Source organism: Sphaeramia orbicularis, chromosome 16 (assembly GCF_902148855.1).
Source record: "Sphaeramia orbicularis chromosome 16, fSphaOr1.1, whole genome shotgun sequence".
NCBI classification, from domain to species: Eukaryota; Metazoa; Chordata; class Actinopteri; order Kurtiformes; family Apogonidae; genus Sphaeramia; species Sphaeramia orbicularis.
In genome coordinates this window covers 56,101,116-56,127,005 of record NC_043972.1, presented here as the reverse complement: position 1 = coordinate 56,127,005, position 25,890 = coordinate 56,101,116, and the positions used below count along the sequence as shown (strand labels likewise).

The window sequence follows — 25,890 nt, the reverse complement described above, 5'->3', positions numbered from 1 at the left end:
GAAACATCTACCTGATCCATCCGAGGGACTTTCTGCAATGAACACAGACCCACTGGGTCTGAACTCAGGCGGCTTCTGGCTGCACAGATGACCCCTAGCCTCTGCCGGACGTTTTTTCCCACCTGAGGCTTTCTGTCTGCATGGAGAAACCTGAAACAGGCCTGATGAGACAGTGGAAGATTCCAGACGCAGGGCAGGGGTCACTTTCATCAGACACTCCGGACTGGTCCGCCCGACCCCCCCCCCCACCGGGGAACAGCGGGGGCGGGGACCGGAGAACACTCGAGGCCCACCTACACCCGGAAAGGGGTGGTCCGACATGTGGAGGGGTGGGCCACCTCTGTGGCCAACCAGGACATGGGAAAAGGGACTGCCCACAGAGAAGGCGGGGCGGAGACAGCCACGTGGAGGGAACAGGGCAGGGGATTGGCTCGCGGCCCTGGAGGGCGGGTCTCCAGACACGGATTCCACACCCACTACAGCTTCTGCTGCACTGCCCAAGGGAGGAGGAGGTGACACACACACACACACACACACACACACACACACACACACACACACACACACACGCTCAGCTGTGTACTGACTCCTATCAGAAGCTCCCTGTGGTTGATCTTACTATAAGCAGGTTTAAGTTATTGTTTTTAGTAGATAGTGGAGCTACATACTCTGTGATCAGACATGTAGACTTAACACCTACACTAAAGTTGAGTGGAAAAACTATTATTTCTGTGTCGGCTGGTGGTAAACAGGACAGAGAGAGCTTTACTGTTCCGTTGACATGTGTTTCACAAGAATGTACTTTCTAACATTCTTTTTTTACTCGCACCCGTCTGTCCCATTAATTTGTGTGGGCGGGATTTGATGTGCAAATTGGGGGTAAAACTTGAATCGGGTCCAGAGGGGTTAACGATAACTCAACAAAACACAGTCGCAGGCACAGATCTCCACTCACATTGTGTGTACGCACACACAATGGTTAGGTATGCTGCTGGGTTACCAGATTCTGTATACCAGTGGAAAGTCTGTTCCCCCCAAATTACAGAAAAATGGGTCGAGCTAAGTGACAGCAGACTTCAGCCTGGCGCTTATGTCTCACCCCCAAATGATTTATATTGTGCTTCTCATTTCAGTCCTGGAGGCCCTGACCCCACATATGAGGAAGAGTTTTTTCACACAGAGTCTGATAAGCTCACAACTGGTTACATGTTTTGGGATTCATATTTTTTTGTGCATTGTCTGTGTCACTGACTGATAATCAACATTCTTTTTACAGGCTTGGTGCTGCACCACGCATGTTGCTCTTTCCAAACCATGCCATGCAGATTGGAAAGACGTGGGCCCGTTTGTGGAAAAGGCCTTGCAGGTGTCAGATTTGTGTCCCACCTCTGACCCTGCCATCATGTTCGCTCCCCGACTGGGGGTATACAGACAGAGCATGATATCAGTGTTTCACTGTCAGAAAACTGTACAGTTGTTAAATGATGAAGCGCTCAGCTCACCTGTATGTCTACATCTCCCACAGGCCTCTCACCCGTCTCCGTGCCACCCAAACTGGCTGATATCCCACCTGGTGTCTGGGCTACTGGTCCACATGATGTGGGTCTCGTCCAAAACTGCCCAGCGGTCATCATTACCCCGCGATCTGATTACAGGCCATGTCAAAAACAGTCCGAGTTTGAAGCTTATTTGAATGTGGGAATTATAGTTCCATGTCCTGATTCACCGGTCAGGACCCCAATTTTTCCTGTGGAAAAAAGGGCGAACCCCTCCTGACCCAGACACATGGAGGTTTATTCAAGACCTACAGGCGGTAAACAAAGCCGTGGTTCCACGCATACCCACGGTCCCTAAATCCACACACGATTTTATCACAAATTCCGCCGTCTGCATCTCACTTTTCTGTCATTGACCTTTCGAACGCGTTCACATCTGTTCCCGTGCATGCAGATAGCCAATATTGGTTTGCGTTTCAGTTCAGAAACAAAATGTACACATGGACACACATGTCTCAGGGGTATTGCGAGGCCCCAACCATTTACAATTCGATTTTGGCCGACTCGCTGTCCCACCTTGACCTCCCACCAGGTGTTGCTCCTTTACAGTATGTTGATGACCTTCTCCTTTGTTGTCCTTCTCCACAGGCTTGTGTCTTTTGTTTCACTTGAGGCAGCTGATGGACGACCTTGTCGGCCCAAACATTTCTTCCCCTGGTTTGCTAAGCTGACACATGGCGTAGATCATGTGTCTAAGGGAGGAATGTTAGATAAATGTTTTCCTGCAAAGCATGCAGACAGCTCTGCAGTGGCTAAAGCTTTGGTAACTGAAATTTTGTTTTGTTTTGTTGGGGGATCCCAAAGAAGATCTCATCAGACGATGGGTCCCACTTTGTGAACACAGCACTAACTGAGTTAGGGGAAATGCTAGGTTTTGACCTCAAAACACACTGTGCATACCATCCACAATCAGGGGGGGCTATTGAAAGGGAAAATAGCACCCTAAAATCAAAACTGGCTAAATGTTGTGAGGAAACAGGTCTTAACTGGGTCAAGGCCCTACCTCTGGTTCTCATGCAAATGAGAATGAGACGTAGGAGTCGAAGTGGGCTGAGTCCTTTTGAGATTATGTTTGGGAGACCCCATATACAGGTCTCCAGGCCCCCCAACCAACCAACCGGGTTGACATCATTGTTGGAGCATGACATGTTGTCTTAGTGTAGGAAACTCTCCTCTGAACTATCTCAAGTACAGGTACTGGTGAAATCAGCATTACCGGTTCCTGCAGAGGGGCTGCTTCATCCGCTGCAGCTGGGGGATTGGATCCTGGTTCGGGACTTCAGACGAAAGCACTGGAAACAGCGCAGGTGGCGAGGCCCTTTCCAGGTGCTCCTGATGATGCACACAGCGGTCAAGGTTGCTGAACGTGCCATGTGGATCCACGCGATCCACTGTAAGCGGTTTCTGGGAGAACCGCCGACTGCTGCAGCCGAGGACGGGCCGGAGCATCGATCGACAGCGTAGACTGGACGACTGGACACCGGGGCTGGACACAGCTGTATCACGCACCCACACTCACAAGACTCACTGGTTGAAACCTAGCGGTGGTAACGACCCCAGTGACGTCTCATATACACTTATCCTTTGCCTGGTCACTGGCGAGTGACTGAAGACCCCCTGCCCACACATACACTGATTCGACGACGATGGAGGTGATCAAAGGGTCAGCTGTCATCTGCATCACCCTCCTGTGCCTGTACATGTGGTACATGGACACATTCTGTCAGGTATCTGATCCTTCACCACCGCATCACATTCCTGTTGCGCCCTGGTCTGTCGGAGGACAGCTAGGGTCAGAGGAGCTTCGGGGACGTCACGGACGTGACCTCCACCTCATTGATCACCACGACTATAGCGATAACACATGGTGGCGAGTGACACGTGATCTGACACGACGTGTCACTAATCAATCGTGCTATGTGTGTAGTTTGATGCCACACAGCTCACATGAAGATACTCTGCTCGCTCCTTATCCTCTCTCGATCAATCACACACTATTGACAATGATAAAGTGGACAGTGGCCGTCTGTCACGGCGTACCCCTGGCTGGGGTTGAGACCCAACGTGACCTTCCTTCAGAAATCCAAGAAATTTCTCTAGAGACACTAATATTACTATGGTACAGAAAAATGTTGTTTTTCGGCTCAGAGATCTGTCTAATCTTTTTTTCACTTCACAGTTTTGCTTCCATTCCCCAGTCACAGAACACACACGGTATAATTTGGGACACACATCTGGGTGTAACATTACTCTCAAGGTAGCATGCGGGTTAGCATATCGTGAAAAAAGGGCTGATAAATTTACTTTTCTCCAGTTATAGTCCTTTACAATCTCACGGCATTACTAGGTACACCATCCCCACTGACACATTATGATGCTGAGACCTCATATTTTTATTTTATTTTATTTTATTTTTAATGTTACTACCACATATAATGCCACCGTAGCTCTAACTCCTTCTGATTATGGGTATGGCTGTCCTACAGATATGGTGTGGACGTGTGGTCAACACTCTTATTTGTATTTCCCAGCATGATGGGCAGGTACATGTCACCTCTCTTATTTGGTTCCAGCTATCTCCAAATTGACCATCAGCCCAGTTATGTCACCGCCTCACACCCGTGTAAAACGGGATCAGATTTCAGGTGGCCATAAGTTTGAAATCAGTATTATTCCCATGTACGGCCCTGATTGTTTAGCTTGGTACATAGAAGAACTTTCTGTGGAGCTAGAGAATCTCACTGCATCTGTTGAACAGGGGTTTGATGACCAGTGAGATGAAAGCTCTCCGCACTGTCGCATTACAGGATAGGGCAGCTTTAGATCTCCTATTGGCTGAAAAGGGAGGTGTCTGTCATCTTATTGGCGACCAGTGTTGTACCTATGTACCTGATGTTTCCACAATCAGTTTGATCACCATAGACGAGTCCTACATGAGGAAAACACTGCATACACTACAACAGGCTGGGATTTTTGGGGCTGGCTGCTGTCTGGGGGATGGAAGGCAATGTTGATGAAAATTATTGCTGTGATTTTTGGTGTGTTTGTATTACTCCTCGGATTATCCTGTTGCATCATTCCAATAATACGTTCAATGATTAGCAGTGTGATTGGTACTTTTAGTATGGTATAGCATGAAGTGATTGATGATGATGATGATAATTATGATTTTGGTGACTTAGATGATCTTGATGATGATTTGATGGTGTATGAAGAAAGCAACGTGTAATCCTGTCAAATGAACAAAAATTGTGAAGCTGGAAATTACTGTTCTGACTGATGTCCAAAAGCAGATAGATCATGGGTGGATGTTTATAGTATTTTGCTATTTGTCCTCCAATGTCAAACCTGATCTAAAAAGAAAAAAGACACAAAGTCTGGAAATTTGGCTACATATAATTTATCTGGAGAATATCTGGAGAGATATGGCTTAATTAGGTTGTCTTTGGGTTGATAATCATTTATAATCATTTATTGATACTCGTACGTAAATTTTATGTTTTTGCATGATTGATTCGGTTGAATAATCAAAAGGGAGGAAATGTGGTGGAAAAATTTACTTTTTATGTTTTATACTCTTTATATTTTATACTGTTAGTACATCTTCTTTTAATGCTGAGTCATTATTCATTATGTGTGATGTTTACCACTCTGTAACACCCCCAACCCAGGAACGGAGTTCTTGCCTTGAGTTAAAACCCAAACACCTAAATGTCTGAATGTGTAGATAGAGGATGGCGCCTGCACTCCAGATTGGATCCAAGCAAGGTTAGAGTGGAGAGGTCATCATGACCTCTTCACGGAGCAGAGAAGGAGTAGTATGGGGTGGTACGATGTACGTAAGGAATGACATCATAGTTTGAGGGGGTTGGATTTGGTTCTATATAATCTTTAGTTTTCTCTTGTTTAATCAGACTTCACTTACAGAGTTTCTCTGTGATTGACTTCTCAATAAATGCATTTATTTATTTTAACTCTAACTTTCTCTCCTCCTCTTTGTGTGTGGGTTATCAGTTGAACATTTCCATAACACAGTCAACTCCAATATTCCTGAAAATCCTCCTGAAATACAGACATGAATTTAGACCAATCAGGAATGAGTGAAAATGTAAGGAACGTCTGAAAGCTACAGGATAAAATATTAAATACACATCTATTAAATATACATATACTACTAAAGTACTACAAAAACTACTGAGATATACAAAAAGCTAACTCTGTACTACAGATGAGAAATATATACAATAAATAAGGATATATTCAGGTAGTATAGGATATATAAGATGCATACAGGAAATATAGATAATAAACCAATAAATAATAAACCAACTGTCCTCTTTTGTTTTCAACAGGACAACCATCTCTTGTCAGGATCGTCCTTCTCATCATATTTGTTGTCGTGTTTCTTCTCACCATTGCTGTTATGGCAAAGACCAGGAAAAAAAAAAGGGAAGACAGAAGCCATTTGTTTGTTGTAAATGCAAATAAAATATAAATGAGCTGATTTTTTGCATTGATTTAATAAACAAATGACCTCAGGAAATTTAGTTTTATATTTGCAAACTGAATCATAGGCATCAAATGTGTTGTTTGTTAGATTCTGTTGGGAATGTAGTGACATCAGCTCTGTGTGACAAGAGTTCCTTCCAGTGGTACATTGTGTAATCAGTGTTGTGGTTGTCATATAATACTGAAACTTCCACTTTTGTTTTCCCGACATGGAAAAAAACTAATGGAGGAACTGAAAATGTTGGAGTCCAGTGGTTGTACCCTCATCTGTCTTTCACTGTGGACATTTATTGCACTTCTTTGCCTTTTATCTATGTTAAAAGAGCTTAATTTCATGCAGGTGAAACATAAATGTAGAATGTAAACATGATACAGCGTACATGACCACTTATATATTCTATTTATAGTATTATTTTATTGGAGTTGTGACTAACAGTGACTTTAAAGTCGTGCAATAGTCTGGGTTTTCAGCATAATCTTCAAGTAGAATAGAAACAGTCATCAGAGACGAGAAAGAAAGAAAGTATTAAGAAAGTTCATGCAGGAAGAGAAACAAGTTGAAAACGAGGAAATACCATGAGGAAGCTACTCACCAGATACTCATCATATAGCGCCACCTGGTGTCATTCTGTAATTACTTTACAAATAACACTGGCACAAAACCAAATTAATAATGAACATTTAACCCATAAAGACCTGATGCTTCTTTAGTGGCAGTTCACAAATGAATTTCTCTCTATTTTTAGCCTTGCTTAAGTAATTTATCACCATTTCTTTACAATATTATCTTCTGTATTATATCAGTATATAATCAGATATTTTCCTATATTTAATTCACTGATCATGTTCATTAAAGCTCAGATTAAGAAAAAGATTGTTTTTTTTCTGCAAAATATATCATTAACTGAACATAAACCCAGTGTGTCCATCCACTGTCACTGATCCAACTCCATGGGTTTTACTGGTGAATCAATGTTGTAGAACATGAGCGTTTTCATGGACAGTCGTTATTTAGTTCTTTTTTAAAATCAATTTTAATTGCTATTTTATCTGTTTTTGTTCATTTTGTTGCCTCATTCATATTTTCCTTCAGTTTTGTTCAGTTTGTGGCTTATATTGTTCATGTTACTTATTATTTTGTTAATTTATTCAGTTTTGTTCATTTTATTGGCTAACTTGGCAATTTTTGTTCATTTTATTCTTTTTTTTAATTTCATTTAAATCTATTTTTTGCTTATTTCATATTAATATTATGTTGATTTCCCATTAGTTTTTGTTCATTTTATTAATTATTCAGCCTCTTTTTGTTCATTTTGATGCTCATTTTATTTGCTTTTTATATTTTATTTTAATACGTTTTTTGCTTATTTTTTCCACATTATTTATTATTCTTAAGTTTTGTTTTTTTTATTATTATTATTAATTTTTGTTCATTTTATCCACTGTCATTGATCCAACTCTATGGGTTTTACTGATGAATCAATGTTGTAGAACATGATGGTGTTTCCATGGTAACTATGGACCCTCTGAATGTCCAAATGGGTCATGTTTGATGACCATGAAAAGATGACAAACTATATTTTACACCAATTATTGACATGTATTGATAGAGAGAGACAGAGACTGAGGGTTGCGTTTAAATAGGTACCATGTATTGAAATAATAAACAACAGCAACATATAACAGACAGTGTAGTAGTGAATAGACAATGGAAACAAAGCTGCAGCAGTTCAGTTTGAACAACAATTCAACCCCATAGTTCACAGTCTGATTGGTTGACCAGTAGAGCAACAAAGAACAAGAGTCCCCAAACATAAAGTTTTTACAGTTCAGTACCCACACTGGGATTTTATGAAGATGCGTCCATGGATCCAGGTATTGCAGTAGAGTTTGTGTGAAGGGGGAAACCTTCTAAAAGTGAGCAGTGAATGAGTATGTGTGGGGCGGAGTGTGAAAAATGGTTGCGGGCTGAAGGAGCCCTCCTACCAGCCAAGCAGCAGGATGACATGAGCTGTAAGACTAGAGTATTAAAATCTGGCATGAGTAATTTGACAGAAAGACCACATAGACCATACACAACTGCACTTCAGATTAAAAGGACAACACAGTGAGACGTTCATTTCAGTTCAAAGAATTTCAAATCTAACAGCAAGTAAGTTTGTTGGGCCAATCATAAACATAAATGTAAACAACAGTCTGTTTTCCTTAAAGAGGCTGTAAGTAATACTGGATAAAACTTCATTTCAGGTGTTAAACTTCTCAGGGTGTCTGCAGGGGTCTCGTCTTTCTGTGGTCTTTGTCACACACAGTGGCGTCTTCACATCTCCTACAGCCACGAGTATGTATTTTCATCTCATCGAAGCGCCAAAACAATAAAATAATCCACTTGTTTGAGAAGGACTGCGCCACTTCCTTATTTTGTTAGAAAGAACCACATGTCAAGGGCTAAACCAATGTCATGTCAGGACTCACAATCTGTGTCAGTGATTGGTCAGTTTCACAGTCAGTCCTCCTCTGTTAGCTAATCAGCTCATGTTTCTCTGAGTGTGCTTTTAGTGGCCCCGAGGAGAAAAACTGCAGCTCAAGAGAAACAGATCGAGAGATATGACAGAAAGCGCTGTATGATTAACCATTCCATTCTTTAAAACTCTTGCCAAAAGTCACAGTTATATTTAAAAAATAAAAAATGCATCCATAGTTTATCAAAAATAGACACCTTAAAGAACATCTCAGCAAATTTTCATAGTTAGGAGACACTTGAAACCGCACTTTTAAAACGTTTAGAAAAAAAGGAAAATGTAGACGTTAATTTTTGTTCTCTACATAACCATGCAGTTTTTAAAAATTTTATGGCAAAAGATGGCACTACAGCTTTTGTTTCTTTTTATGAGCTTCAAGTACTAGTTAATACCTTTAAAATGATGTATTATTCATGTCTCTAGCTTAAATACTTTTTGAATTTGAGTATAAAATGTAGTCGGGCACTCCCTACATAACCGCATGACTAGACCCTTCTGTAAATTTACTTTGTGCCAATAAAAAAAAAAAAGAAAAAAGACTGAACTACTGTGTACATATGAGCCGTGATTGGTTACACCCCGTCATGTGACTGAAGCGCGATTGGATATACCCCATCTTGTGACCACATGACGTCCCCAACACAAACACCGATTGGCCGCACCGACCCATGTGACCGTCCCGCGAGAAATCATGTAAACACCGCGAGATTATCACAACAGGCACTTACCAGAGGCAGACATGATTAAAAGTGTGCAGGGTTATCACCTGGAGGTAAAGTTGGACCCAGATAATGGTTCCTGTCAGTCTATGAAGTAACGACAGTAGAAACTGTTGTAAACATGTTCTCTGTTCTGACTCCTCCTCCTCTCATCCACTTCATGTTGGCTTCTTTTCTACTTCCTCTCCAAACGGCAGCAGCTGTGAGTCTCTGCGTCTCTCCATGAAGGTAATGTTGGACCTGTTTGACTCTCACCTCCTTCACTGTGGGTTCTTTACTTCAGTAGAAACTGGATGAGCTTCAATCCATGTGTTGGAGTCCGTCTGAAGTGACTGTGATGAGTCCAAGCCTCAGAGTAGAAGCTGATGTGAAACTCAGTGTTGTTGTTGTTGATGTTACTGAGGGTCAGGGTTTTTCTCCTCCCTTATGAAACAAAAATATATGGCAGTATATTGAAAAATATAATGCATTATATTAAAAAAAATACATTTCCATATATGGGAAAGTAGTGCATATATTTTCTGATATACTGCAATATATGCTTTAATCATATACTGATAAATATAAAACATATATTGCAATGAAGACAAAAACTGCCCTATATTTTTACATATAGTTTTATTGAAACTCAATTTCTTTCCATTGACACAAGTTTACATAAAGCAGATATTTATCAACACTTACAATACTTGGTATGCATAATAACATATTTCATGAAAATATGCATCGCGATATACATGAAAAAAGTGTTAACTGAAAAAAGATGCCTTCTTAGTCATTTTGGCAACATAGGATGAAAAAGATGTACATATATATACATGCATATTTTTTGAAGTCTAAATGTATAATTACATATATTTAGTAATAAACTAGGCAATATATGTATGTACAGGGTGAGTCCGAAAAAACGCTCTTTTCATTTAAAGAAATTGTACCACTGAAATGGAAATGCTTATTTTTCTTTTGATTATACAGTCATATTGATGTGGTTATTGAGCATGTCTGGCGATTGAATCATTGATTTATGGCATAGCATAACAGAGGGAATGTCCATTGATTATTGTGCACCGAAATATCTGCCAACACAGTTTATGCCACCGTGAATGAAATTGAAATTGTCAACAATTACAGCATGTTTACTCGCCATCAAAATGTTTTGTCTCACCGAAGTCGTCCGGCACGACCTTCAACCTGGCTACCATTCAGATTGATGCAAATCTGTGCTCGTTGTCGCATCTCTAACACAGCTCTTCTCGCCATTCGTGTTCGTCGTAGGGCTTGGATTTCAGCCGTGATGTGATTTCGGAGTTCCTGAAGAGTTTGTGGAACAGTCTGATACACACGGTTTTTAAGATACCCCCACAAGAAAAAATCAAGGGGGGTCAAGTCAACTGCCGGATGGTTTCTTGGACGCTACCAGTTTCACAGAATTTTAATAATAATAATAATAATAATAATAATAATAATAATAATAATAATAATAATACATTTTATTTATAAGCACCTTTCTTGGCACTCAAGGACACCGTACAGTAAAACAGGAGAGTTAAAAACAAACAATAAAGCAGAGTAAAAATAAAAAGGCAGGTTAAAAATTTGGACAGTGCAGTTGAGTTCACAAGGAGATAGAGGTCCTAAACAGATGGGTTTTGAGTCTGGATTTGAAGAGAGGAAGTGAAGTGGTGTTTCTGAGATCCGGTGGCAGGGAGTTCCAGAGCTGGGGAGCAGAGCGGCTGAATGCTCTGCTCCCCATGGTGGTGAGACGGGCAGAGGGAACAGTGAGGTGGATGGAGGAGGAAGATCTGAGGGTACGGGAGGGAGTGGCAACATTAAGTAGGTCAGACAGATATGGAGGGGCGAGGTTATGGATGGCCTTGAATGTCATTAGAAGGATTTTAAATTCAATCCGGAACTTAACCGGGAGCCAGTGAAGCTGTTGAAGGACAGGAGTGATGTGGTGAGTGGAGGGGGTCCTGGTGATGATGCGAGCAGCAGAGTTCTGAACTAATTGAAGTTTATGGAGGGATTTGTGTGGGAGACCAAAGAGGAGAGAGTTACAGTAATCTAGACGAGAGGTGACAAGGTTGTGAACAAGGATAGCAGTGGTATGGGGGGTGAGGGAGGGGCGGAGGCAGTTAATATTACGTAGGTGGAAGTATGCAGACCGAGTGATGTTATTGATGTGGGATTGAAAAGATAGAGTACTGTCAAGGATGACACCCAGACTCTTAACCTGTGGGGAAGGGGAGACCGTGGAGTTGTCGATGGTAAGAGAAAAACTATTGGTTCTGGATAAAGTGGATTTTGTGCCAACGAGGAGAACCTCAGTTTTGTCACTGTTTAGTTTGAGAAAATTGGAAGCGAACCAGGATTTTATGTCTGCCAAGCAGTCAGTGAGGGAGGAAGGTGGGAAGGTAGAGGTGGGTTTGCAGGTGAGGTAGAGCTGGGTGTCATCCGCGTAACAGTGAAAATTGATATTGTATTTCCAGAAAATATTGCCAAGGGGAAGGAGGTAAATGATAAAGAGGAGGGGCCCCAGTACAGATCCCTGGGGCACACCTGAAGTGACGGGGAAATGGGAGGATGTGACGGATTTGATCTGGATAAACTGAGTGCTGCCAAAGAGGTATGATTTAAACCAATCTAATGGAGTGTGGGTGAAGCCGATGGAAGATAATCTATTGAGAAGGGTGGTGTGACAGATGGTGTCAAAGGCTGCGCTCAGGTCAAGGAGGATGAGGATGGAAAGTAAACCAGAATCTGCTGCCATGAGTAGGTCGTTGGTGATTTTTATGAGTGCTGTTTCTGTACTGTGAAGGGGGCGGAAACCAGACTGGAACTGTTCATACAGATTATTGTGAGATAAATGGGAGTGAAGTTGAATAGCTACTGTTTTCTCAAGAATTTTGGAAATGAAGGGTAGATTGGAAATAGGGTGGAAGTTATTGAAGTCGGTTGGATCTGCACCAGGTTTTTTCAGAATTGGGGTTATTGCAGCGGTTTTGAAGGATGCAGGAACAGTTCCAGTGGTGAGAGAAGAGTGAATGATTGCAGTGATAAAGGGGGCCAGAGAAGGAAGGCATGCTTTCACCAGGACTGTGGGGAGGGGTTCCAGCTGACAGGTGGACGGCTTGGACTTATGGATAAGTTCTGATATTTCATCAAGGGAGGGGAGGTCAAAGGAGGATAGTGAGTGTGTGGGTGGATGAGGTTCAGATGTGACGGTGGAGGAGTTTGAACTGAGGTTGAGATGGATCTTTTGGATTTTGCTGATAAAAAAGGAGATGAGTGAATTACAGAATGCGGTTGTGTGCAGGTGAGAGGGTAAAGAATCCGGGGGTTTAGTGATATTGTTGAGTAGTGAGAACAGTGACTTGGTGTTACCTTCATTTGAACAGATTATATTGGTGTAATGGTTGGATTTGGATTTGGCAATGTAGTCCTTGTAATGCTTAATGTGGTTAGCATACATTTCTTTATGAACAGCCAGTCCAGTTTTTCTGAAGAGCCGCTCAAGTCGTCAACCTTCAGCTTTCATGCGCCTAAGTTCAGGTGTAAACCAGGGAGCAGAGGCAGAAAAGGAGACAGATCTGGTTTTTAGTGGAGCGAGGGAGTCAAGGATGCTGTGGAGACTTGTGTTGTAATATGAAACCAGATCCTCAGGGTTGGATGGATGGATAGTGTTCATGAGGGAGTCGATACTGGATGAGAAAGAGTCAATGTTAATGTCCCTGATTTTACGGAATGTGATGATACGGGGAAGCTTAGTGATGGAGAGTGTGAGTTTTACATTGAATGAGACGAGAAAGTGGTCAGAGATGGGAAGTTCATCTGCTGCACAGTCCAGAGGGGTGACACCAGAGCAACAGATTAAGTCCAAAATGTGTCCTTTAGAATGTGTAGGAACGTGGGTATGCTGCTGAAATCCAAAACTCTCTAGACAGGATGTAAAGTCTCTGGTGAGAAGGTCATTGGTATTGTCCATGTGTATGTTGAAATCTCCCAGTAGTATTGTGTTTGGTGAGAGAGTGGATAGATGGGTGAGAACAGCAGCAAAGTCATTTAAGAAATTATTGTTTGGTTTAGGGGGACGGTAAACAGCTGCAATTGTGGTGGGAGTTGGTCCAGACAGATGACATGCGATACATTCAAAAGAGATGGATGCAGGAACAGACACAGGCGACACTTTCCACTTCTCGCGATATGATATTGCGAGACCGCCTCCCCGGCCGGTGCCGCAAGATTGACAGGTGTAAACAAACCCCGGTGCAGTAGAGCTGTTGAGCTGGGAGAAATCGCCCGGCCGTTGCCAAGTTTCAGTTAGGCAAAGAAAGTCAAACTTACGGTCAGTGAGGAGATCCTGGACGAGCTGCCCCTTGTTTGTGAGTGAACGGATGTTCAGCAGACCGAAGCAGACGGCGGTGTTGTCGCCGGTGGCTGGGGTGTTAGCCGACCGAGCTAGGCTGGCTAACACACTGTGGTCAACAACACGGCCGGAGTGACGTGTAGAGCGACGGAAATCGGACCAGATGGACTGGATTGTCCCCGACGAGTCCGCCCGGAACCAACGACGGGACCCGCAGTGGATGTATCTCTGGCGTGGCAGGTAAACAATGTCCGGGAGGTGGTGCAGTGCAGTCGGCGGAGGCTCAGATAGGTGGAAGCGCAGCCAGAGGAGCTCAGCAGCAGAGTACTGCAGCAGACCTTTCCTGGGTTGGTGAGCCAGGGACAGGAGAGTCCGTATACTGTCAGTCCACATTTCCGACGGGGACCTGAATGACCCAGGCGACGAGGCGAGCAGAGCCAGGCGAGGGTAGATGGCTGTGACAGGACAGGTGAGCTACTGCCGACGGGGTGATGCTAGTCGGCACAGACCCGAATAAGAGCGGCAGCCAGGCCGAGGATCCGACTCAGACTCGAAGAGTGAATAAAATCTCTTGAGTGAGAGCAATTACACAGCCAAAAAGAGATGATAAAACATCTAATCAATTAAAAACATTTAAAAATTACCGGAGAGCAGCGCCAGCAAGTCGCGCCAGCGTTCATTCAACCGGAACCGGATGTCAACCGGATTTTGTCACCATGAAAGCTCTCTGCACATCTGTAAACTGTGGTCTTGCCATGATGAAAACTCCCTGGGCACTGTCATGTAGGCCTATGTCCTGAGTGTGAAAGCAAAGCCCCGACTCCTGTAATTGTTGTCAATTTCAAGTTTGTTCACTGTGGCATACATTGTGTTGGCAGTTATTTCAGTGCCCAATAAACAATGGACCTTCTCTCTCTTATGCAATACAATAAATCTATGACTACATCACCAGACATGCTCAATAACCACATCAATATGACTGTATGGTCAAAAGAAAAATCAGTGTTTCCGTTTTAGCAGTACAATTTCTTTAAATGGAAAGAGCGTTTTTTCTGACTCACCCTGTACAGCTGACTTCCGGACTTTTATCTCCATCCTTCATTCATCAGACTCCCGTTTGTGCCCCTCAGTTTTCTGTTCATAAATCCATTTAATCCCTTCCACATGTGCATGTCAGTTCTATCCATACACATGCTAGACAGTAGACTGTGGTCAGTGACAGGAGAAGCAGCGCCAGTGAAGCGTCAGATTCAGAGGTACACATATCGGATGTGAGACGGCGATAATGGATCGGATGCTGGATGGCCGTAATGGATGATTGACAGGAGGCTCAGTCAGGTTCGGCCAATTATTTTATTCGGACCGACTAAAATGATTGGTCAGACTTTTATTAGAAATATATGAGAATTAAACATTTTTGAGTTTCAATACCTGGTGGATTTGTTTTACATTTTAGTTTGACACACACTTATTAGGAGCATTTTAAGATGACAAAAGAAAAGTGTAAAAATGCCACATCATACGGTATAGCTTTAATTTGGCTTTGATGAGAAAGTACTCTTATCCTGCTGTAAGAGTTTTGCATTGCTGAGTAAAAGGAGACTTCTCTGCCAGTCAGATTAGTGACTCTCCAAATGTCAGATAAATTAGTATTATTACCTCCGCCAGGAGGTATTGTGATGGCTTTGCTTTGTGTGCATGCATGCGTGTTTGTTTGTTTGTTTGTTAGCAAGATAACTCAAGAAGTTATGGACGGATTTTCATGAAATTTTCAGGAAATGTTGATCTGCAGATCTATCTTGGCGGAGGTCTGTGCTCTCCGAGTGCTTTTCTAGAAAAGACAGTGCAGTGCCAAGGCCGATCAGTGGGGACCCCCCTTGGACCCCCCCACCCCCAATCACCACCAAAATTTTATAATTTCGTCCTTGTGCCAGTATCAACATTTCCTGAAAATTTCATGAAAATCCGTCCATAACTTCTTGAGTTATCTTGCTAACAAACAAACAAACAAACACGGGGCGGAGGTCTGCACTCTGAGTGCTTTTCTTGTTGATGAATGTATTCCAAAAGACACTCAAATTATTTATCTCTATTCTGCGGGTAGAAGATAAATCTAAATACAGGTCCATGTTTTGGTGTTTTGATGTGCAGGTTGAATGTATCCACCTCAGATTTGGTCAAATTGGATTCAATACGTCCAAGTTGGTGACCTTACGTGACATCATATGATCATGGCGGTGCAACGAGTTCTGAGGTTTTGTCATGAAACAAGTAATTGTTGTAACTCATTTGTACATTGTTGAATCTGCATCAATTTTCACATGACGAATAAGAGGATTGAGTTTTTAAATGTTTGAAAATGTCCTATTGATTATCTAACTAGTTAATTTTGTCTGTCTGCTTAATCTGGTTTGAAAGGGATGTGTTTGTTGTGTTCCATTCCATTGCATTTCAGTGACCACCTCTTCTGTTTCTTTGTGTTTTCATGTAGAGAGAAGACAAAGGTGGATTTAAAGTGAAATCCAAAAGTTGTCTGGACAAAGATCACCTGATTCTAGCAAACATGGATGGAAGACCCACCTGTGACCAGTGTGGAAAGACTCACCACAGCAAGTTACCTAAAAATCCACCAACGCATCCACACTGGAGTAAGACCATATAAGTGTGACCAGTGTGGACATGTTTTCATGACAGCAGGTAACCTAAAAGTGCACCAACGTAGCCATACTGGAGAAAGACCATATGCATGTGAACAGTGTGGAAATGCTTTCATCAGAGCACGTGACCTAAAAATCCACCAACGCACCCACACTGGAGAAAGACCATATGAGTGTGACCAGTGTGGACATGATTTCACCACAGGAACAGAACTAAAAAGACACCAACGCATCCACACTGGAGAAAGACCATATGAGTGTGACCAGTGTGGGAAAACTTTCACCACAGCAGGTTACCTAAAAATGCACCAACGCATCCACACTGGAGAAAGACCATATGAGTGTGACCAGTGTGGGAAAAGTTTCACCACAGTAGGTACCCTAAAAATGCACCAACGCATCCACACTGGAGAAAGACCATATGAGTGTGACCAGTGTGGAAACAGTTTCATCCAAAGGAATGGGCTTAATGCTCACCAACGCATCCACACTGGAGAAAAACCATATGAGTGTGACCAGTGTAGAAAGACTTTCACCTCACGAAATTATCTAACAAAACATCAACGCACCCACACTGGAGAAAGACCACATGCCTGTGACAAATGTGGAAAGAATTTCACCCAGATGAGTGGGCTTAAATATCACCAGCGCATTCACACTGGAGAAAGACCATATAACTGACCAGTGTGGGAAGTGTTTCACCACAGCTAATCACCTATAAATCCACCAACAGGCCCACACTGGAGAGACAGCCGACCAATGCAGATTCTGTGACAGATCTTTTATCACAAGTTCAAAATGTACTAAATGTGAATGTGTCAAACATTTCCACAAAGGACAAAAACTGAACAGTCGTACAAAATGTAAGATGTTGAACCCTAGTGGAAAGACTCGGTGTCAAACCACACCTGAACAGTTTGAATGTTTCCAATATGATGAAAGATTCTCGTCATCCTCTGCCCTCTGCTATCATCAGCGCAGATGTGAATCATCAACGTCTGGACCAAAATGTCCCTCAGCATCAGATGACAAAAAGAAACACAGTGTGTGTGAACCAGCAGCACCCACTTCTGACAAGAACATCAGACTTAAAAACCTTCAGATCAGACTTCACAGAATCCAGATGTGAAGACAATCATCAGACTGAAGGCTGTGTTTTGTTGTCCTCAGAGTACAGAAGTGTGTTCTAATGCACCACCTTCACAAAACAGTGACGTTACTGAACCTCAACCTGCCACGAGATGAAAAGTTCAACTAGTGGAGGTCAACAAGGACCTGGTTTCTATGGCGAAACTACTTCTCATTGACTCTGTGGACTTTAATCAGTAACTTGTTGTTGTGATTCTGTTGCTGGTTGGGGTTCACACAGTTGGATTTCCATCAGTTAGAAACAACATGATGAACATAATATAACTGAGACAGAATGACTGATGAGCTGGTAGTGGTTTAGTCCCAAACTGAGGCCGACAACATGAAGGAGATCACATTCCATTGGAGGAGGAAGTCTGTTTAGCAGAAAGTTCACAACCACCAAAGGAGACGTCACAATGAGTGTGTGCTCCATCTAGTGGTCCAGTCTGGTACTGGTCTGGTCCAGTGTTTACCTGAACATCAAACTGGATTCAACATTTTTCCGCTGGTCTAACCCTGACCTGCAGAATGTGTTTGATTTGATTGAAAATGTGTTGAACTGCTGATGACTGTGGTAAAGAAGAACCACTGGATGAATCAGAAAGTTCAGGACATCAATGGAACTGGAACAAACATTTAGTCATGTTCTGTTGTTCAATGTTCTCCTTAATCACCTTGTTTTATTCTAATTCTAAAGTGGACCTGAAACATGAGACAAAAGTATTTACCATAATCACCCTTTAACAGCATCCACTCATTATTTGTTCAGTTACTTCTTAATGTTTTACTTTTTCCAGTTATTGAGTTGAATGAAATGTTTATTTTGGTTTGTACATTAATCATTGCACATAGTACAATAGTTATAACATAAAACCTAAAAAGGAATGGGCTAGAAGCAAAAGCTTATTTTAGTGCCTCTCCTTTTCCCCTGATCCACTGCTGACATTAAATTAAATGTGTTCAGCATCGAACATTCTCATTATAACCAAAGAATCAACAACAACAAAAACACATCTACCATCTCAACTTCATATTCCTGAATGATTTTATACTTAAGGCTTTTTTTAAACTTTGTGTGAACAAAGTGAACAACTTAAATTCATCATCAAGTCCATCCCATAATTTCACACCCACAACCCAAATCCATCTAGACTTCACATTTCTCCTCACTTTAGTCCATTCACAAATATAAAAATCTCTTCAATTCTAATTACTCTGTCTTAATTCAAAGAAATCTTGAATGCTATTTGGAACAATATTATTTTTTTCTTTATAAATCATATACAGTATTTAAATATATACAATATCCTGCAATTTGAAGGTTTTATGTTGAATCAATTCTTAGTTGCTTTCAAATATTCTACTTTATTAGTTATTCTAATAGTTCTTTTTTGTCATTTTACTAATGTATCTATAATAGTTTTTCCTTCATTTCTCCATATTTCTGCACATTATGTTCAGTAGGACAGAACCAAAGAGCAGTAGATCATATACAGGCTGTTTATGTTCAGTCAGTCCCTTGTTTTATACAGTATGTCTATAGATTTGGACACTTTACTTTGAATAGGCTCAATATGAGGTTTCCAACACAGTTTACTATCTATGATGACACCTAAAAATGTGGCTTCATAAACTCTTTCTATTATCAGTTGGTATGTTTTCAGTACAGGTTCTGTTATTGTCATGTTTATATCAGTAAAAATATGACTTTGTCCTGATTTGATGTGTTATCATGTGCATCACTGAGTGTTCTTTGTCTTATTCAGACATAGAGTCAGAAACTCAATAATGCTTAAATTCAAATAATGCTGAAATTTAAATAATGCTGGAATTCAAATAATCCTGAAATTCAAACATTGCTGGAATTCTGCAGACTCCTTCTCTCCAGAAGGCAGAGACACAGGCACGACCTCTTGATTTTTTTGTCCATTTTTCATGGTTATTGTAACCAGGGTTAGTTAAACCCCAGGTTATTTCTAATCTGCTCTGCAAATGTTGCTGTGTGGTATGTGTTTGTTTTCTAAATTTTTTGTTTTTTTATTTTAAATTTTTAACAGTTCTTTTAAGAAAAGGAAGAAGTAAAAGCATCTTCTCCTAAACTTAAGTGCAAACACAAACTGTATATGTGTTACTGTCCCTTTAATTCAGGTGGCAGTTGTGATGCGCTGTTTCGGTGTGCAAAAACTGATAGGAGTGGGCATCTTACCTCCGTACCGATCTCTGTGCACCCCCTGCGACCGGAGTATGTTATGTGTAGATGCTGAAGAGGAAAAAATAGAATTGAACTGACAAAAGTAAGTCAGAATTCAGGAAACTGACAGATAAGTTGGACACGGATGTAGAATAAACGGGCGACGAGCTGGAACTTCGAGTTAGGACGATGTAGAACTGTTTAGAGCTGTAAACAATTGATTTCCCAATGAGTAATAAACAATGTGCTAATTAGCATGCTAAATCGCTAGCAAAGTGTTTGTTAACATGTGGTTAAAAAAACGTAGAGCTACAGCTTATGTTGTGGCATTTTTACATCTACCTTTTGTCATCTTAAAATGCTCCTACTAAGTGTGTGTCAAACTAAAATGTAAAAGAAATTCACCAGGTATTGAAACTAAAAAATGTTTAATTCTCATATATTGCTCATGTTTCTGGTAAAATTCTGACCAATCATTTGATTCAGTCCAAATGAAATAATTAGCTGAGCCTCCTGTCAATCATCCATTAACGCTGCTCCCACATCCCATATGTGTACCTCTGAATCTGACGCTTCACTGGCGCTGCTCCTCCTGTCACTGACCACAGTCTACTGTCTAAGGATGTGAATGGATAGGACTCAAATGCATGTGTGGAAGGGAAGAACGGATGTATTCACAGAAGCAACAACCAAGGGGAACAAAGAGGAGTCCGATGAATGAAGGATGGAAATAAAAGTCCAGTAGTCTGGTGTACTGGACTGAACAGACAGGTCTGCACAAAGCTCAGCTTTTATGACTCATACAGGTACATGTACTTGCTGTCACACAATGTAGGATTATGGAGGATGATAAATGTATGGACTATGAAACCCCAAATGTCCATGGAAAATTTGCGGAGGCTGTGCGTTTACAGTGTGCGCGCCCATCATCTGTGCACCTCATCTCCCAGCTGATGAGGTGCAGTGAAGACACTGACCCAGCGCTGCAGAACAGACCCAGAGGGTCTACTGATGAAACAGGAGCCACGGCAGGTGGATGATGTTGTGTCTGATTACTGAGGGAGGGGTCCGCGGACACGCCAAAGCGGACCGGACCTCCACCTCCACCTCTGCTTCCACCGCGCACAATAGGTGAGAGGAGGGGTGCGTCAGAGCTCAGGTAGGGGGAAGTGGGCGGAGCTTTGGAGGGAGGTGGGTTCATGTTGAAATTTTTACTAAGTGCTGTGAGAAATGCCACATCAGTAGGTATAGCTTTAAAGTTAGCCTTGCACTCTGACTAAAACCAGTCAGGATAAACTTGAACCAGGTTAGGGTAATTCATTAGTGTCTGAAGCCTGTGTTTATGTGCTTCATGAATCTTGTGTCAAAAATCAATATTTTAATCAAAAGTGTTCAATTTGTATTGAAAAATATTTAACCTGTATTCTTTTGCATGCCAGAAATTATTCTTAGTGTAATGTGTAGATTGTACCAGAGTAGCTGACTTTTTTTCCTGGGACACCCACAAAAGAACGAAGACATCTAGCCATCTAGAAAGAACACATAAATTTATGGAAAGTTACAAAACGGGGCGAGCAGAAAGAACATGTGAGCTCATGGAAAGTTTCTGAAAACGTGTGGTGTACAAAAGAAGTACACGTGAGTGGAAATTTGGGACATTCTGAGAAATAATTTACATATTCTGGGAAAAAGTTACATATTAATATATGATAAACTTAATACTGGGAATTAGTTGCATATGTATATGTCTTGACCAATCCTGACAGACACCAAAAAGACCTTACCCTATCGGAGATAAGCTAAAAAGGGGGGTTTCCAACGTAACTAGATTAATGTTCAAAATATGATAAAAAATGATTATGTTTGTAGCTAAACCCAACCTACTATTGACAATATAAAAGTGGTCTCCCAGAGCAAAAAGTCAGTTGTTTCTGCAGATATCAACTCAGTGTTTATTTTATGCATGAATAAACACTTTATGTGGCTCCAGTTCTGCTCGATCTCTGATTTTGACTTGACTGTGTGCATTTACTTGACGAAGCTCGAGAGTAGGGAGGACAGAGACATAAATTCAACATGCCAGAGTACAGTATGGAAGAGCATCAAAGGGACCAAAGATGTCTCTCACCTGCAGCTCTAAATTTTACACGACATTATTGTTAAATGATTAATTACTGTGTGTGTGTGTAATGTTTGATAGCTGCTTGGTGCAAGCTAATGCAGTGTTAAACCAGTGTTAGGCCAGCAGAAATTTCATGCAGCTAAGCTTATGTGAGTTTGTTAAATTCTTAAAGTGGTGTTTTTCACTGTCATAAACAGTAAAATTAATGTAATTAGGTTACAGGATGAGCTGTATGCTAAGGGAACATACACTGAACAAAAATATAAATGCCACACTATTGTTTTTGCTCCCATTTTTCATGTGTTGAACTCAAAGATCTAAAACTTTTTGTGTGTACACACAAGGTTTATTTCTCTCAAATGTTGTTCACAAATCTGTCTAAATTTGTGTTAGTGAACACTTCTTCTTTGCTGAGATAATCCATCCACCTCACAGGTGTGGCATATCAAGATGCTGATTAGACAGCAGGATTTTTGCACAGATGTGCCTTAGGCTGGCCACAATAAAAGGCCACTCCAAAATGTGCAGTTTTATCACACAGCACAATACCACAGATGTCACAAGTTTTGAGGGAATATGCAATCGGCATGCTGACTTCAGGAATCTCCAGCAGAGCTTTTGCCTGTGAATTGAATGTTCATTTCTCTACCATAAGCCATCTCCAAAGCTGTTTCAGAGAATTCATGAAGAAGACTGTGCGAGGAAAATGGTGGTCACACCAAATACTGACTGGTTTTCTGACCCCCCTGGACCACCCAATACAGTAAAAGTGCACATTTTAGAGTGGCCTTTTATTGTGGCCAGCCTAAGTCACACCTGTGCAATAATCCTGCTGTCTAATCAGCATCTTGATCTGCCACACCTGTGAGGTGGGTGGATTATCTCAGCAAAGGACAAAGGAGAAGTGTTCACTAACACAAATTTAGACAGATTTATGAACAATATTTGAGAGAAATAAACCTTGTGTGTACACAGAAAAAGTTTTAGATCTTTGAGTTCAGCTCATGAAAAATGGGAGCAAAAACAAAAGTGTGGCATTTATATTTTTGTTCAGTGTAGTTTATTTTAAAGTGTTTATGTGAATTCACGGTCTGTGTATTGAGTAGGATGTTTATTAAGAATTCATGTTAAAAAGGAGTAAAATGGACACTGTAAAGTAGTAACTTTATTTAAATATATCAAAATGGACTGTTATTATGGACTAAATGAATAATTATTTGCATGGCTGTGTAGGCTGTTTTTTTTGTTTGGAGTCCTTCGATTGGGTCCTCAGTCCTCAGTTCTTCTACCATCTTCTGCTGTCATCCATCTGCATCTTCATCCTGGTTGCTACTCATCTTTGGAAAAGGAGCCATTCCACACCTCCATCTCCATATTCTCCCCCATCGCCATATTCACCTCAGACATTCACTGTGGAAGAGGGCGGTAGGACTTTTCTGAGTGCACTCATTTAATTTAATGTTATTTTTTCTTGCTTTTTCTTTCTTTATTTTTTTTTTCTATTCATTTGAACTTTTCCTTTTTCATACCTGAGATCTCAGAGTTTTCTTTTTGGTAAAAAAAAATCCAATTGTGATTCAACAAAGGTACTTAAAAAACCTGTGTTTTGTGAATCCAACTGTGAATTAATGGTATAGGTCCTGTAGTCTTTTAATGCAGTATTCACTTTAATTTTTTCACCTTTTTGAGATATTGTCACATGAAGGATCTTTTCTGGTTTCAATATACATTCCTTTAAAACTGACATTCTGTTGTTGTGTGTGTTATTTGGGGTAGATATTACAGTTCTAATTCAATTATTACCTGCTTGTGAATCTCCTTGGGGGCATTTGTGAATTTTGAGGAAAATCAAAGTCTGTGATTTGAACTGGTCCGTTTTTTTTACAAGTGGACACCTAGTGCTGTCATCAGTCAGGTTTGGCCACAATGCAGGATCATCAGCGACAACTGGAGGACCTTCCTTTGTTGATAATTCAGGTGCAGGTGAGGAGGTGGTTTAGGAAGTGCAGGCTGGGACATCCTCTTGGGTTTCCTCAAAGGACTCCCCATAATCTACGCTGAATAAGACCATAATGATCAGCCTTATTATTACCATTTTAAATAATCCAAATTAGACATTATATTAGACTGGATAGATACTTTATTAACACATAAAAACCCAAACACACACCATCGACTAAAACCATCTACTGATCTAAAATGTTAAATCCCTACTGATCCACTAATCCTATCAATACATGTAAATAATTGGTGTAAAATGCAGTTTGTCAAAATTTCTACTCAAGAAGGCTGAGCCAGGTGAAAAACATAGTGTGTAGAGGAAAGTGTGTTGAACAAATATCTGCTTTGAAAAATGAAATTTGATGAAAAATACAACTTGTACACCCTGAAAATCAACTGTCCACATGCGGGACTAATACAAATATACAACAAATACAAGTTTAAAATCTTCATTAAATGTAATATTAGACTAAATTTCTCATTTATAAGGTTTAGGCATCTTTATATGTCTGATAAATGTTCATATCTTTGGGTATAAAGCAATAATCTTTCAACAATTCAAATAAAACTAGCATAATCACAGCTAAATGTTATTTTGACTCCTTTGATGCATGATGCATCCAGTATTCAGACCACCATGTGGAGTTTCCCTCTAAACATGTCAAATCAGTTTTTTCTCATATGTGTTTGTACATCCTATAAAAACATTAAACTCTCATGATGTTGCAGTTTTTTGTCCGAGGCTATTTACTGATTTTTAACATTTTTACCCCTTTGTTGCATGGCGTCCACAAATGGACACTTAACCTCTTGAGACCCAGGAAATGTCAGCAAAGTACAAGCTTTTTTTGTTTTTGATTAAATAAGTGCCAATATTGGAAACATCATGATGCAACAGTTTTTTCAGATGCAGTTTTTAAAACTTTTATGGAATTTCCTTTGTGGTGGATGGTTTTCTTTTCTTTCTTTTTTTTTGTAGAAAGCTGTGAAACTCTTGTTCACAAATGTGGACAGAAAACCCATAGATGGTTAGGAGGTTAAATATCTTAATAAAACCATATTTTTTAAACAAAGAAAATCAAAATGTACTTCAACTTTTGCCTAATCTTGAGTAATAAAATCAATTAAAAAAAATTTAAAAAATCTCGATACTTTTTAAAATAATTCCTGCATGAAAGGGTTGAGTGGCCTAAACTCCTGGAGCGCTGCCGTCTTTGTGACAGAACACTGAGGCCACACTTGGAAACACCAGCATCCATCCATCTACACATACATCACACTGACCAAGGCAGCTCATTATGATGGGATGGAAATCTATTTGTAGACTTTTATCTGGACTCTGAGACAAATGTGTGTTTTTTGTCGGTGGATGAAAATAATCCTAAATGTGTTGTTTGACGTGTCCACATGAGTTTGTTTGTCCTGTGTGTGGTTGTGAACTCCTGTTTGCTGAATCATCCCAGAACTTTGCCGACTGCTCTGAGCTGATGGAATATGTGAGTGTCCAACTGGTGCTGAGTAGAGTTGTGTTGGTGTTTAGTGTTGATCAGGGACTGGAACCCCAGGCATATATGATGGTGTTGTGGAGCTGATGGGACATGTAGACTCGTCCTCTGATGCTCTTCAGATGGGACTGTCCTTCAGCGAGGGGTTGAAGGTCCATCCTGTCCAAGTCTGGCAGATCCACTGTGTGTCCACCAGTCCAAGCAGGTCAGTGTCAGGGTTTCTCACACCACACTTGGTCCTTCTTCCACAATAATGTCTTCAAATGCATCAGCTGTGGAGAACCACCGTCTCCATGGTGACGACACAATCGCAGCCACAAGTGTCAAAACCAAGAGTAGAACTGATCCAATGAAGTGACAAAACAGCATTAAAGAGTCCGGCCTCCTTGGTTCCAATAATGGGAACTGTGTCATGGATTTGATTTGTTTTGATTCTGGACAGTAAATCCACCCTGGAACTGACTGTTGTCTGGACATAGAACTGAATTAGTAAAGTTTTTATTCATGTTGTTGAGAAAATGACCTTTTGCTGTCGCTGTCTCTGGATCAGATGATTGTGATTCCTATGCTCAAGTATATAAGTAAGTAGTTTTTTGGAAATAAGTTATTTTAAA

At 40.9% G+C, this 25,890-nt stretch overlaps 1 protein-coding gene and 1 pseudogene across 1 annotated transcript in view; one reads left to right on the top strand and one right to left on the bottom strand.

Moving 5' to 3' along the window:
• Window positions 1–25,890, top strand: part of LOC115436275 (zinc finger protein 664-like) — a 1,196,486-nt pseudogene that overhangs the window by 96,648 nt on the left and 1,073,948 nt on the right.
• Window positions 1–25,890, bottom strand: part of LOC115436284 (zinc finger protein 345-like) — a 589,760-nt gene that overhangs the window by 477,350 nt on the left and 86,520 nt on the right. The gene's annotated exons all lie outside the window — the stretch shown is intronic.